This window comes from Agelaius tricolor, unplaced genomic scaffold (genome assembly GCF_023055355.1).
Source record: "Agelaius tricolor isolate 1412-34295 unplaced genomic scaffold, bAgeTri1.0.p SCAF_15, whole genome shotgun sequence".
Taxonomy (NCBI): Eukaryota; Metazoa; Chordata; class Aves; order Passeriformes; family Icteridae; genus Agelaius; species Agelaius tricolor.
The window spans coordinates 8648431-8665275 of record NW_027269275.1 but is presented as its reverse complement, the minus strand read 5'-3'; positions in this window follow the sequence as shown (position 1 = coordinate 8665275).

Genomic DNA, 16845 nt, shown 5'->3' with positions numbered 1-16845 from the left:
GTGATTTTTCTTCTTTATACTATTCATTTTATCACCATAATGTACACTAAATTCTTTCTCTGGTAGGATCAGTCTGAGAGCTGGCTATAGTTCAGTGAAACCCTGGCAGACAAGCCTGTCCCTTCCCTGCTCCATGCAACCACTCTTTCAGTTTTGAATTTATCAATCATGCCACAGCTAATTGTCCTACAAATAGATTAAAAAATAAATAAATATAAAATCATGGTGAACATTGATATGTTTCTTTTCTATATCACACAAATAAAACAGAATTTTGTTCTGTATCATAGTTCTTTAAGGACAGAGTGTCCCAAAGAACTTTTTAACAAAGCATCTTACTGACAGCACATTGAGTACAGAAAAATGCAGCAGCCAAAATTCTCTCAGCAAAACCTCAAATGCGTTCATAGGCAATAGAAGTTCTCTTATTGAGAAGACTTTTTGCCCAGGAAGACAGAGCTTATTTCTGTTCTTTATCACCAGAAAGAAAAGGCCCAAGACAGATTTTTCTTCAACAAGCATCCTCTTAGATTCTTCACATCAGATGTGTTAACTGGTTTCAGTTAGCAGACATGGTGTTTCACACCACCTAACACACTATTGCAAATGGAATGCTGAACAAACCTGTGGTGAAAATAGTACTAAATTACAGGGATTCTAAAGAAATGGAGTAACCTACACTGTTCTGCTAATACCATGATGTCTTCTAGAGTCTGAAAACATCTCTGATACACAACTCTGCTGATGTTATTAGGGATGATAATTCTCAGTGCAGACTCAGTTTAATTTGCAACAGTCAGTAAATGAGGAATTCATGCCAATCAATACACTTATGTATATATACATATCTTTCCACCATATGTTACATCCTTGCTATGGTACAGGAAACACTGGAAGGTACAGGCAGAACCGAAATAATGGGACTGACACTGACAGTCACACTGGAAATGTTGACTCAAACTCTTGCAGTCCTTGAGGATATATCTGCACATTTTTGGAAGTGTGAATGTTTTTGTCCTGTTTTTATTTTCCCTGTAAATATCAAGTTCCACAAAATTTAGCCTCAGATATGGGTGCCTCCTGCAACTTCCTGTGGAATTAGGATCATGTGCTCATTTTATCACAGAAGTGGTAGTTCCCAAGGCCAGCTTTACCCTATCTATCCATATTCCCCTGTCTCCCATTCCCAGTCCATCCACAAATCACTCAAATTGCTGCTGAAGTGACTCCTTTTAATTGCCTGATCTTGCAACAAGTTGGGTGTTTTTGCAATCAGAGTCACGTCAACTGCCAGGTTCTTGAATGCTGAGACATTGCTTTTGTAGGATGGGCTGGACATCCTGGAGAATGAAGTGTAAAACACTCAACTCCAGCATTTCATGAATTAACATCACATAGAGCAGTCCACTAAGGGCCACAAACAGTGCTCTGGGAGCCCATGGGAGCCTTCTGCTTTGCCAGTACTGTCCAAATTATTTTGGGTTTTTAGCTAGTAAGATGTATCTTCCCTTCAGGGTTCCAGCCAAACTTAATGACTTGGCTTACCCCCAGGCTGCAAAGTGAGGCAGCTTCAAAATGAGGGTGGCTTATATTAACTATATTTTAATTACTGTCTTCTGCACCATAACAGTAATGGTGGTTCTGTTAATCAAGGGAAATGAATTTCCCTTCACTCAGGTCAGTGATAAGTCCATTTTGGACTTTTACAGGGAGAAATTCCTGCTAATTTTTTTATAAGAGATATAATATATATAGATCTGGAAATCAGGAATCATAGGTCTGTAAACACAAGATGCAGCCAGATTTTCTACTATCTCCTGGCTGGTTACATTTTAATTAGAAAATAAAAAGAGCTATTAATTCTTCTGGTCTGTAGAAATTCAAGCTTCTGTGCAGAGGACTACAGTCGAAAGCTGAAAATGGGCACTGCTCTTATTCTTTTATGTTTTATTTTCAAACTCATTTTCACATTTATTGAAATTCTTCAATGCAGCTGTGGAGCTTCCTATGACTTTTTTAACTCCAACTGAAGAACCATAAGCATATCCCATACTTTAGCCAAATGAAGCCTGTCAAACTAGAGGTCAAATTCATCCCAGCTATCTCAACAAGTAAAATAATTCCTAAATATCAATTTCAAGATCTTGCAGATAGAAAGATAAACAAAACAGACCTTCACATGTCATGAAAGTACAGAAGAAGGATTACAAGAATCTGTGAAGTCCAGAACCCTTTAAACAGTGCTGTTTGCTATAAGGCATGACAGCATCAGAGAATGTTGAGAGAGTGATTCTGCTGGTCACTCTTCAAACATTCTGGGCTATAGAAGACCAAAACAGATTTTTCTGTGCTTAATTTAGTGCTCAATGTTAAGCAAATAGCAGTTCAACTGAACCTTCAAACTTCCTTTTTTAATTTCCTTTTTTAGAAATGGAAAAAAATTGTTTGAAAGAGGAAAATATTAAATTATTTGTAGCAGGATTTTTTAAGAAATACCTGCCCTCCTTGCATCTCTTATTCTGCTAGGCAACATTAGCACCATGTTTCTATCCCTATTTTAATTCTGTATGCTGGACTTAGGCCTGATCTTAAGGAATTACAGGTCAGATAGCATTGCCACTCAGAAATTGCTACTTCTAAGTACAATTTAATAAAATTTAAAGACAGAAAACTAATTAATCCCAGGTTGAAAATGTCAGCCAAAAATGAAAGAAGGTAAAGGAAGAAATATTGGAATGATTATTTAAAAATTCAAAGTTGAATCTCCAGAGAGATGATGAAAGTCAGAAGGACAGCATAATTTCACATCCTAAATAATGTTTTCAAATAAAACAATTATCATGTAGGCATATATTGAGAAGACCCCAGCTCTCCACTGGCTAAGAAAGTTACTGAGTAGCAACCAGGTAAGATGCTTTGGAAGACTAAAGTAATTGTGAAAATGATCACAAATAGAGCAAAATTCACCAGCATAATTTTTGTCTTATTTTAGCCCTTGCTAAACTTCATTTTCTCCAACCTTGTATTCCAGCTAACTGGGAGGGTTGAGGCTTGTATATTAACTAAGGATTAACTCATTTTTCCTCAGTTACTTGGGTAATTTTGACCCTTATTTTACTTTTTTTTCCTTTAAATAAGGTCTTGGCATTAAAACAAATACATTAGAGGAGTTGAAAAGAGACAAAAGTCTTCTCATAATATTCAGGTCAAGGTCCTTTTATGGAGCTTGCTGATTATATAACTCCATGTATTTTCATATTCTAGGACTACAGTGGGCAAAAAGGCTCAAGCCCATAATATCCTATACTTTCTGCCAATCAGTAATATGACCCTGAGAATATGATTCAAAGTCCACAGAAATCAACAGCAGTTTTACTCCACTTGTAACATTTGTCTTGATGCTCTTCAGTTATTCATCTAATACAAGTGAATCAAAGAACACAAGACAAACTTTGCAATTTTTATTTAGAAAAGTTCTGCCTGTACCCTTTTACTATTTTCAAGCCACCTACCACCATGTTCACCAAACCTGAAGCTGAAGAATCTCATCTACAGCTGATTATTTCATTTTGAAAAAAGAGCTGACTGTTCCAAAAAGTCTTGCAGAGGTACATGGAGACTGTCAACTCTTCAAACAGAAATGAGACAAGAATAAACCTAGACATTTTAAATATCATTATTATAAATGTGCACTAAATTCAGTTGCTAATTGGATTAGAGTTTCACTGACTACATTTAAACTACAATCCTGACTATGCAGTTAACCTAGATATGAGGAGGTTACCTAAAGTAAATCCATAAATTACTGTGCTTCTAATGATATATTCAGAGGTCTCTGCACAACATTCAGTAATAAAAGAAAATTCTCTTATGGAAAATAGCTGCTGAACAATGACATCCACTGATACTGTAGCCTTCTATACCTCTTATTAGAAACCCCCTATTCTCTCCCACATTCATACCCCTGTAGTATCCTGTGGAGCATCTCCAGTGCATCTAAGAAAGGGTAAAGGCTTTGGGTTAATAATTCATTATGAATAGTCTACATTTTCATGCAGTGTGTATCCAGGTGATACTATGCTTAATATAAATTCAAAATGTCAGCTTTAAAAAAAAAGAAAGAAAGAAAAAAGAAAGTCTTTGCTTTTGTTTTAGATATGAACCCTGAAATAATTTATTCATAATAAACTGTCAGCTATCTTGACAACTAAAAATTAAGTGCACTGTACTCCTTGGAAATTCCCAGAAATGTTTTTTTTGTTACAAAAGAGAATAGAGAGAAAAGACAACACATTGAAACCCACGGCCAGACTCCACATGCTCTGAAACTTCATTCAGTGCCACTGCTTAGGATCTGTAGAGCCCTTAAGTCATAACAACCTATCAGAAAAAAATCACCTGAAGTGATCTCAGCATACCTAAAAGTGTTCAACTGTCGTTTTGAAGCAGTAATTCAAGTATTTAAACTCAGGAAAAAAAGTCTTGATGGAAAATACAAGGGGAAAAAGCATGTTAGTGGAAGAGAAAGTGCCTTAATTGGGTAGTTAGGACTATTTGATAGGATTATAAAAAGGCAAAACTGTCAGAATGCAATTCTTCTACTGGCCATTGGCCAAAGCAGTGCAAATTTTAGAGGGAAGAATAAACCTCCACAATTATACAGCATCTCCCACACAAGATAATTTTGAAGCAATTCTCAGCATTTCACTTTCATTTGAGTGAGAGCAAATTTTCACTCACTTTGTAGTTTCCCACTGAATTTCTTCATCATTTAATTCTTTGTCTATAAAAGAGAATATGCCCCAATGAAAAGCCACTGAGAGAAGCTGCACCAACACATATGTCTAGTGTGGACAAGCAAGTATTCTAATTGCACCAGAATTTGTTCTTTTTTGAATCATTTCACTCTTGCAAAGTGCCTGTACCAGAAGCTGTATCAATTCAGGTACACCAATGACTCAGCTGCAGCTGAAGCAAATGTCCACCCCAGAAAAGCTCTGGAATGATTAGAGGTAACAGGTCAGCAGCAGCTCCCTGCTGTGAAACTTTAATTCATCTTCAGCTACCAAAGTGCTTCTCTTCTCTACATGAGCCAAAACTTTCTCTCTCCCCAAACTTTAACCCTCGATTTTTAAAGGCTAACCATTCTTCTGACCTAAAAACCCTGCTGTAAGTAAGGAGAAACTCACCAGGAAAGGAAGATAGAATGAAGATCACAATACTGTTGAGCACTGTTGGGTTTATTTTCAAAAAGAAAAATCTTGCATTCCTTGATGTGAACATTGAAGAGCTGTCAGAACTACCATCCATCCAGTGGGAAGAGATTTCTACTAAGTAAAATGGAGAGTCTCATGATAGACCTTCATACCTGCTGCCTCTGACAAGTAAGGAAGCTTTTTTTTTCCCCATGCTGGTAGCAAACATCTCTAAATATTCTGTCATTACAACTTCTATATGAAACGGCACAGAGGAACACACAAGAAAAATTAGGTTGTGTATTCAGAGCTCAGAGCTACATTTCACTTGACCTTAGCTTTTAAGTGGCTACTGATAGATTGTTCATTTGTAGCTTTATACTCTATATATATTATATATAAAGATATTATATATATTCACTGTATATTATATATTACATATATATTATATAATATGTGCTATGTATTGATATATAGTATATTTAAAATGTATTTCTACTATATATATATGTATGTATTATATATATGTCTCTCCTGCACAGTAGCCATTATGTGTCATGCAGTTTGCTCATTGCTGCCTTAACTATTTTTATTTGATCAAATGAAAATATATTTGAATTAAGAAAGCTGCTTTGAACTAAGTTTTTTATGGTACATACCATTTGTTACAATCCATTCTGAGAAAGAACAGGAAAGATGGAAGTCCAACAATGCAAATGTAGGACTAACACCTTCAGATCAGGATTTCTCTTTCCATTCCCTTCCTTTCTAATACCAGTATGACTTTCTCAATCAACTTGGCAAAGATACACAGACAGCAGAGAAGCACAACAATGTTAGAATCACTTTTGTTAGGTCCACAGGGACAATTTCAAGCAGATGAAATCATAGAATCACAGTATTTTAGTTTAGAAAAGACCTCTAAGACCAATGAGTCAAACCATTAATCCAGCTCTGCCGAGTCTGTAACTAAGCCATGTCCCCAAGTGCCACATCTTTTAGATACCTCTGGGGACAGACTCCACCACGTTGCTGGGCAGCTTGTTCCAGTGTCTGACAACCCTTTCAGTGAAGAAATCTTTCCTAATATCCAGCCTAAACCTCTCCTGGAATAACTTGAGGCTGATTCCTCTTGCCTCATCAGCTGTCAATTGAGAGAAGAGGCTGACCCCTACCTGGCTCCACTCTCCTGTAAGGGAGCTGTGGGAAGTGAGAAGGTCCCTGCCTGAGCCTCCTCTTCTCCATGCTGAGCCCCCTGGCTTCCTCAACCACTCCTCTTGTGACTGACCCTTCAGACCATTCACCAGCTTTGTTGCCCTTCTCTGGACCTGCTCCGTCACCTCAGTGTCCTTCCTTTAGTGAGGGGCCCAAAAGTGAACACAGGATTTGAGTTGTGGCCTCACCAGGGGCTGATACAGAGGAAGAATCACTGCCCTGGTCCTGGTGAGCACCCTATTGCTGATACAGGCCAGGTACCCTTGGCCTTCTTCGTCCCCTGAGCACACCTGGCTCATGTTCAGCTGTTGTCAACCAGCACCTCCAGGTCCTCTCCTGCCAGGCACTTTCCAGCCACTCTGCCCAAGCCTGGATCCCTGGAGTTGGGGTTGTTGTGGTCCAAGTGCAAGACCCAGCATTTGGCCTTATTGAACCTCAGACCACTGGTCTTGGCCCATTGATCCAGCCTGTCCCACTGCAGAGCCTTCCTACCCAGCGTGGTGTCACCTGCAAGGACACTGATGGTGCACTTGAGCCCCTTGTCCAGATCATTGATACAGATATCAAACAGGACTGGTCCCAACACTGCAGTCAGTTTTTTACCCACCAAACAGGGCGCCTATCCAAGCCATGAGCAGCCAGTTTCTCCAGGACAATGCTGTGGGAAATTTTGTCAAATGCTTTGCTTAAGCCCAGGTAGACAAGACCCACAGCCTTACCCTCATCTGCTAAGTGGGTCACCTTGTCACAGAAGGAGATTGAATTACTCAAGCAGGAACTGCCTTTCATAAACCCAGGGTGACTGGGCATAATCCCCTGGTGTCCTGCACGGGCCAGGTGATGGCACTCAGGGTGATCTGCTCACAGCAGTCAGAGGAAATATCTGTCTTGGGAAGAGTCCTGGGATTTTATCCCAGATTGTTTTATCATAACTGCACATTAAATATTAATAACTGCAAAAAGGACAGAGAAAAAGGCCTCTTGACTTATCCTGAGGGTGGCTGCAAACTGGGAACGATGACATTTTACAGTATATATCTCTTAACTGTACCACTTACAGGGGCAGGCTAATGCATTTAAGTGACATGCAGTATCCTCACATTTTTTATCCCTCACTGGAGATTTTCAGCTTCCAGATTGGAGTTTCCAAACACAACAGTTCTGATAACAACATTAGATATTCCAAATTTGGGGGGGGATAGCTGGTGCACAGAAAGAGATCCTTTTTAACAGCTGATCAACCTCCAAGTGACAGTTTATCATCACTAGCTGAAAAACACTTTTGCCACAAATGGAAGTTACCACCCCTTGATGTTCTAACCCTGTGAGGAGGATTACCAATCTTAGAATCTGGTATTTATTGCAAATATGTGATATGGTTTGTTACAGTATGAACATCTTAGCGCAATACATTTTATTGGTTCACCAACAAGGAGCAACCCTTCAGCTCTCACACAGCTTCTGTGTTCTCAAATACAACAGCCCACTATTAAAAAATAAATTGCCTTTTTAATGTCATATGTGTGACATTTGAAAAAACAAAAAGCACTTCCTTTCTTCTTTCCTTCCTCTGTGTCACTTGAATAATTTCTTCCTCCTCAATTCACATTTAAACATGTTCTACTCAACACAGCTGCAGTGTGTGAAACTAGCATAAATGATGGTGTCTTCAATTCTTACTATTACATGTTCATTATCTAAAACACTTAAAAATTAAGAGAAATTACAAAGAATATCTGTGAAAGTCATGCTGCAGGAAGATTTTCAAAATTACTCTTCTAAGATTGTAAGGAGTGTAATTACTCTGACAATCCATCACTGTCTATTGTGTGTCATGAGATGCAGCTGTTACTGCTGGATTTGCAATATTCTGCACATCTCTTACCTGTAACAAGCCAGCAGGAGCTGAGCTCATCCACTGAGTGCTCTTCGATTGTGAGCGAGCTCAGCCAGAAGACAACTGATACCAAAGAAACTGGAGAAAATTCAAATACCTGCACAAACTGCAGACACTAACAGTCTCTTCAGTTGTCAAACATTTAAATTTAGGAGCAGGATTGAAACTACCTTCAAACTAACCCTTGGTGCTGTGAAGACCAAATAAAGTGATCATGGGCAGTCCTGCCATGGAAAAGATGCAATTACACACATATTTTCTATATAAGCTTTCATGGAAAGAGTGCATAAATTGTTTGAGCTTCTTCATCTACGTGGTTTAACTTCCTTTTTTCATTCAAATTATTAATTCCAGACTGGAAAACCTATTTTAGAATCCTACCAAACAGCAGTACTCTTCCAAAATAGGATGACTTTTATTTTTATTCAAGTTTTTCTGCCCTTTAAAACTTTAAAACTTGCACACATTCTATATATACTCAAAAATATTTTTATATTATTACTGCTATGATAAACACAGGTCCTAATATGAAAATATAAAGCCTAAGATGTGGGAGAAATTCAGTGTTCTGGTCTTACCATGAGCCTGAATCATTCTACCTGAATAATCCTAAACCAAATCACTTATGAAATCAGCATCTACCTCACACCTCACCCAAAATATTTGATGGGTCACCACCTTCTCCACATGGACAAAAAGAGGAAATACCCACAGTACACAATTAAAAACTTTTTTTTTTCTTGAAGAGCATGGAGAGTAGTAAATTTGCTATAAATTTGTTCTTCACTTGCAAACCAAAAGGCAACTCAAACATTCAATGCAAATTAAAGAGCAGTGTTTCTCAAAGAAAGAAAAAAGTTAAAAATATTTCTCTTAAAATTAAGAAAAATTATAAATGACATATACATTATAAGTCAAGGCAAAGGCTACAGAAACAATTTATTTATATGCTGCTAGTTGTTTAATCATCTTTAAATTGCCTTTGAAAATTAAATTTTAAATGTTTTCCTTATCTCAGTTATTTTGCAAGTAAATATTATACATATGACTAGCTTGCTTGCTTTGTTTCCACATTTCATAAAGTTTCTATGCATTTAGACATTCCAGGATTTATGTTTACTGGTTTGAAATCTGTGTGAGGGAGCAAAGATTCTATGAATTACAAAAATCAACTAATAAATCAACCAAACAAAAAATGTTTGCACTGTTTAAAAAATATAATCAGAGGCTAAAGAATTGAGCTCAGACAATAAGTAAATTAGATTTATAACTTGCATGTAAAGATCACTGATATCTAAAGCTTACTTGTCTCAATTTATTTTAAGCAGAAGTGAGGGCAGTGGCACTCACAAAGAGTCTAAAAATAATAAATTACATCTTATTGCACAAAGTCAAAGGTTAAACTTATTATTGCTCACCACAGGCCAACCTTAACCCCAGGATTAATGCCATAAACAAAACGAAAATTCAGTTTGCACACATAATGCACGAGGTTAATGTCTCTGAAGAATTACAAAAGGGAAATGATGCCCCCTACTGCTCCCAGAAAATGTTTCTGGACAAACACAATGTTTTGGTTCAAAGGGAATTATCATGTAAAACCGATGAACATGTATTTTCAAACTAACTAGTACTCATTAGCATGACATATGCCAAGGACAATTTATTTCTTCTTTGGACTTTAATTAAAATATATGAAGGGCCTTTCCTTGTAGAGGAAACTCGCCGGAGCACAAGCAGCTAGAGAGGATCTATAATCTAAGTTTCTCAGGAGTTTCACATTTTGGAGAAGAAAGTATGAAGATTCAATTCAATTTTTTTGTCTTCATGCACTTCTGATTATTTCAAACTTCAAATAACTTTTATGTAGCAGTGATATTTTGCAAACAGCAAAGTTGATAGGATGGTGTTTGATGTCTGGTAGCAATTTGACACAATTCATTAAAAACTAACAAAGCCCATGCCATGCCTTGGGGTTGTGGAAGACCACAGCTCAATTCCTAACCCAGTTTTATGGTTCTGATATCACAGCCACTGTTGGAATGGATTTCTTGGTGGGCAGGTAAAGTTACAAGGTTATTGTTTGAAATACTTTTCAGGGAAAGAGAGCTCAAATACTGAAGAGCTTTTACAGGTGTCTCATTTGTTCTGCTTTTAAGCCACAGTAGACCCAATGACATCAATACCGTTAAGTCTTGATTTCCACCAGTGTAAGTGAAAAATAACCCCCCAATTCTTAAAGATATTGGACACACTGAACTTCTCTATTTCAGAGTAAACTACATAAATATTATTGGGTACATTGTTGCCTTTGATCTGACCTTCAGCACCCTTGTGACTATTCCCAAACATATCTAATCTTAAAACTGTTATCACCTACCTTTGTTCAAGGCTTGCACAGTGAAATGGCTGCAGTTCACCAGTTCTTACACCACAAAAATAACCAAAATTAAATCAGTGAGCCAAGTTAATGAGCTGACATGAACAGGCATGCTTTTCTTATTACTAAGGCCTATTTTATCACAAATCTTACCATGGTTAATGTTATTTAGACAGTACTACTGTGACCTTGCATGGGTCATTTTCAGCTCAAAGCACAATGAAACACTGATACAAGAGGAACAATTTTACCTGATTCTTATGAGGATGCCTCTGCAGTAGAGCGTGAGAAATGAAAAAATTTTGTCATCCATTGCCAGAGCACACAAAATTGAAATTGAAGCACCTGTATATTGGGAAACATTTGGTTAGAACCATTTCTGCTCATTTATAGTAACTTTACAACTCAATCAATAAGAGGAAAAAATGTTCATGATGGTTTACTGCTTCAAAATGAACTGGACCCAAGGCAGGCTTAGTGATGAGGTTTAGCAAAATATAAATTCTATTCAAACTTGTAAGATTGTATGTCATAAACATATGTATCATGTTTTCCCAAGAGTATATTTTCAAATGAGTTCAGAAATCAGGTTCCATCCCAGATTTTTCTTTTTGCTATTGATGGTTTCTAGCAGGAAGTTTGGCCCTCATAGCACTGCCTCAGTAACACTGGTTCAGGTTTGCAGCATGGCTATGCTCTTCTAACAAAAAAAATTAATAATAATATAAATCTCCATGGATTAACTGGACTTAGAAGTTGATTTAAATCAATATATAATGTTCTAGGGTCAAAAGAGATGATTTTAAACCAGTCAAGAATAGGCATTGTCCAGGGAGGTAATTCAAATAATTGCATCTTATTTCCAAGGCAAAATCACATTTAACTGTGCTAAAATACAGCTCAAATGCCACTGGGGATAGTCCTGACTTTTACATATTTCTACATGCATGATGGAAGTGTGTTGTTTAAGGATTTAATAGTCTGGAGAAGGCTGCAAACTGACAGAACAGCAGGATGAAAAAGTGGATAACATGAATGACAGAGGTACGAAAAATTTTTTCAGTCATATAAAGCAAATTACCTCCAACTTATTTTTCCTAGATATTGATGGAGGACTCTCCAATAAAATACTAATACTTATAGTGGAATAAGCTGAAATGGGATGGTATCATTCTGAAAACATTTTACTGTTTTTCTACCACTGTGAAAGCAAGCACATAAATGGAGGCATCCCATTTCTCTAAATATGCTTTCTAAATGTTAAAGGGTTGAAGCAATTTCCAGAGGTCTCTGTCTAGAAAAAGCCTTCCACTGATATTTAACTGAACTGCCTTTGCTCTGAGACATGCAATAAAATCCACTGGAATCAAATGTAAATGCATCATTGTGATTTATGTAAAGAAAATCAGCTTAATTTGCTTTTTTCACCACTATTACACAAGCCTAGCATGCCCAGTTATTGTAACTAAAATTTTATAGACATTTTTAGAAATATTCTGATTTACATCATCAAGCCTTATTCTCTCAAGAAGCCTGTGAGTCCAATTTTTGACTGTTTTCATATGCCACTCAAGAGAGGATCAATTGCAGTGTAAATATATCAGAAACATCTTCACACACTAAGACAGTGTATAAATCACTGTACAGAAAGTCTGGCTCAGCTTACTCTCCATACACAAAAGTTGAAAAAGCTTGGGTTATTCAGAGGGAACTCTCATCTGTAATTGAAGAAAAAATATTGTTCTATAGAAGAAAATATAAACCAAGTATTACTATACTGTTTCAGACATTAAAATAGTACTGAAATTTAGGACCAGATTATGGAAACCATTACTGAAGTGAATCAACATTTAGTCTGCTTAGCAGTCAAAGTGAAGTCAGCAGGACCATACATTCAGGTGAATATTCACTTATCTTGCCTTAACCTTATAACAGTTAGATTTTGTGCAAGTTATCTGCAAACTGACATAACTCAGACATAGATGTCTCTATACCTCATCCTGCTTTGCACAAATAGAAAAACAAAAAGCACATCACCCACAGTAAGGCTTAGTACAGACTGCATCTTTTAAAAGCATTAAAAAGCCATTGTAAGCACATCTTCACAGCTCATTGCACCCCTTGTACCTTTCAATTACTGGTGCAACTTCCCACCACTCTGAAACTGAGCTGAACCTCCCAGAACACACAGGACTCAGCTGTAAGGCCCTATTCTGTTAGCAGTCAGCCACCCAACAGGTACAGCACATGCAGGCACATTGCTCAGCAATTAACCATACCTAGTGCTTTACAGAAAAAAAAAGGAAATTAAATTCCAGTACTAGCAAAATGTTTATGAAAATTTAAAAAAACCCCACACACTTGGCTGCAAGAGTCATAAAACTTTAATGATGCTCGAGTCCCACTTTTGATAACCTGTAAAAATTATTTGAAAGAGCTTTATGAAATCCCTAGATTTTAGCAAGATTAGCAAGAATGCTGCTTTAATTTTTTGTAGTTTGCAGAAACTTTGACAAAGTACTCTATTTTAGACTACCTTAGAGTGGCACTTGAGCATGGCTCACTTTCTGCATTGCTCAGAGCCAGCTGCATGGTGCTGACACCCCTTCAGATACCAGCTGGCATTTCTGCAAGTTATTCTGCAGTGTTCTGTTCCCTCTCACAATAAAGATTGTACTCTTAGGTTATCATTTGTTCTGTCAGTCATCCAAGTGAAGCTGCAATGTTTACTGTGTGACACAGCAGTCACACAGTGTGGAACCTTTAAAATTACTGGTAATAATATAGCTAAATATTTACATTAGAAAAAAGCCCCACAAAACTGTCTCCTGGAACATTTCCCAGGCTAAATAACAGCCTTTGCCAATACACCTGCAGCTTTTTGTAACTAATTAAGAAACTTGAGCCAACACACTCAAAAAGCCTCAAAAAAACCCCAAATGCAGAGTCCAGTACTTGAAAAAAAAATACTACCCACTCTCAATAATTGATGCATGTGTAATTGCAGTACTTTTGTCTTTTCTTCCTTTTATGAAGACTTAATTATTTACAACAGATTGTTTTGAAAGGAAATTGGAATTAAGAGAAGTAATTAATTCTAAAACTGAGGGATCAAGTTTCAGTTATAGAAACTACTAATTACAGAACCTACACCTTGGATAATTTTCAAAAAGTTTGCCTCTTGATACAAAACTTGATGATCTAAAGGCTCATTAAGGTGGCAGCATTGCAGCAAATTCTCCAAAAGGGAAACCATCTTCATCACCTTCTTAGTCACCAGGGCTTCAAGCACACATAAATGTCAGTCACACCATAACTATAACTGGGGACTTGAACAAGATGTAAAAGTTTGTCTCTATAAAGCATCTTAAATAATTCCATTTCAAACCATTTTTGGCTTTTTTCTCTGTAGTTCCGTAAACAACAAAAACAATTAAAAAATTTAGTTAAAAAATATACCATTTCCTAATGAGAATTTGGGGTTGCCTTAAGTTTTAGGACTATATTACACACAGAACTTGAGGGCTCTAGTCACATTATTTCTATATATTTCTTTCTGAAAGACATAGAATTTATTTGAGGTATCACTCTTGGAATATGCTACTATTTGTGCAAATTAAAGTTTTTGCTATTCATATTAATGCAGGATACTTCCTATACCCTAGTATATTAAGTCCACATCCTGCAATCAAATATTTAAATTTATGCATGCAAATAACCCCACTGAAGGCCATAATACTGAGGATCAGAGCACCATCTGTAAAGTGCATTCATAGACTCCATAGCTCATTTACCCAGCACGGGTCTGAAAAACAGTTTGGAAATTTGTTTTCCTCATTGTTTCAACCAGTACAGCTCCTGTTTCAAGCATGCAGCCCAAACCCAAACTACTCAGGAAGGCCCAGTTTCATAAAATCACTCACACAACCAATTTTCAATTGCAGAAATTCTAATAAAGAGCAAGCAGTTGCACCAGGCAGCTGAAGCAATCTATTGTGAAACATCAAAAAAACCCCACACCTATTTACACATCACCATTACAGTATTTCCCCAACAGTAATGCAAATAATAAACTTGGCATCAACTGACATTCAGGAAAATCTCTAATATATCCTGCAGGTGTGCCAAGCAGAAAAGCAAGAGCAGGCATTGGGTGTGTCAAATTCCTTCAACTGCTACCAGCAAAATATTGCACTTTTCCATCTCTAAAATCAACTTACAAGATACAAACAAAGATCCAGGAAAGTGAAACTTCCCCTACATCTAAACAGAGCCTGTCACTTTGGATATTTTACTGCAAAATAAATTCCTCCCATAGGAGGAAAACCAAATCATTCTTTCTCAACAAATCCACTTTGTAAGCAGCCTATTGTAAGATGTCAGAGAATTTCCAGTGTTCTCATCCTAGCTCACATTTAGGGTTTTACACCTGCATTTGTGCTTATGGCAAGAGGCTTGAAATTTCTCCTAAGTATGAGGAAGATTAAGTAGAGGCTGCAGTTCCAAAACAAAAATAAGGTAAAAATATGATAATTTTTCTAGTCCGCATCACAACAATGCAGGGAGAAAGTTCCAACTTGTTTTAATAGTTGTCCTGTGTATATAATCATTAGTAAACCTTTTCCATAGCATCTTTTTTTCCACCTCAAAAGGGTTTAATTTGTCCTGAATGTCACAATGTCTGGTGGTACCTGATCTCAGCAGGCTGGGCCACAGAACCACGACTGCTCACACTCACAGTGACCTCCCTGAGAGCAGCCTCGGAGCTCTGTAATGCATTTGAATACAGATTTATCAGGAATATATCTAGAATTATACTCATACAATCAATTCAGCAGTGAAACTGTGTTTTATAACATACAGCATGGAAAAACAGGCAAGAAAGTACCCAAAGCACCAAGCATTATCCACATCATTCACAAGTCAGTAAGCCTTCTTTTATATGAGAGATTCCAAAAGACTGTGTTGATGAGGTAGAAATAAATTTTCTTTCCGCTTCTGAATGATATTTTGCGTCCCAAAATGCTAGCAATTTCATTTTTATTATGAAGTTCCTTGGTTAAAATATCGCTTGTAAGTAATAATAGCTAAAAGAAACGTCGGCTGCAGTGTCTGCGTTTCAACAGTGGATGGCACCAATCACCTCAGAAATTGCCTCCCTAAATGGTAGATTGCACTCTTATGCGTCAACCTTGTAGCATAATTCTACGGGAAAGCAAAATGCAAATGTCTAAACAACAAAAACAGGAAAAAAAATATTGTCTTCAGGAAAGTGCTTCAGGGAAGCATGTTTCTTAAATATGACACTCTCTGTCAAAACCCTGTTCTGTGCAGAATGAGTGTGCGCAAATTCAGCCTGTGTACACAGATTTTTTTTTTTCAGTTTACCACTGTCACAGACAAATATTTTATTTGGCTCAAAGAATGACTTCAAATTCAGTTTGGAAAGTGTATATAGCAATACTCGGACAAAAGCTTTTAGTGAGATTTTCCTATGGGCTAAGAACTGCAAACTGTCATTTGCTTAAAAAATTCTAATAGGGATACAAGTGGCTTTATAAAAATATTTCGTATTTCTGTATTAAGCCTTTCCTAGTTTAACATACAAGTACATTAAAGCAATATATGTACATTTAAATGCACAAGAATAAAGTATTTCTTTAATGCACAGCTGCTGAAGTCTAAGTTCATAGCGATGCTAAAGAGATGGCCAAAACAAGCAGGAATTAAATAGTTCCAAGGGGAACTTGGAAGACACTAACCTGTGTTTGGGATGGTATGAAAGGAGACATTTACTCCTTTGTACAACAGCTGGTCCGCATTGTCAGCTCCAGGCACTCAAAAGTCAACAGCAGTCCCAGAGATACATTTTAATACCTAATCTTATCCTTCACGTCTCTTTACGCCTTGGGGATGGCGTGAGGGGCGCTAAGTTGTGTTCTCTATATTTTCCGAGCTATCAGAGCTAAGGATTTGTCCCCTGGCATTAGAAGGGATAAAGCTCGCATTTATTTTTAAATGAAATCCAAGTAGGCAATACCAGAGCTGCCAGTGCCAAGAGTGTGTTACACCAAGGTTTCCCCGCCAGGCGAGCGGGAGCCTCTGGCTGTGGCCGCGGGGCGGGGAGCGGCCCCTCCGTGGGGCTGTGCCAGGCGATA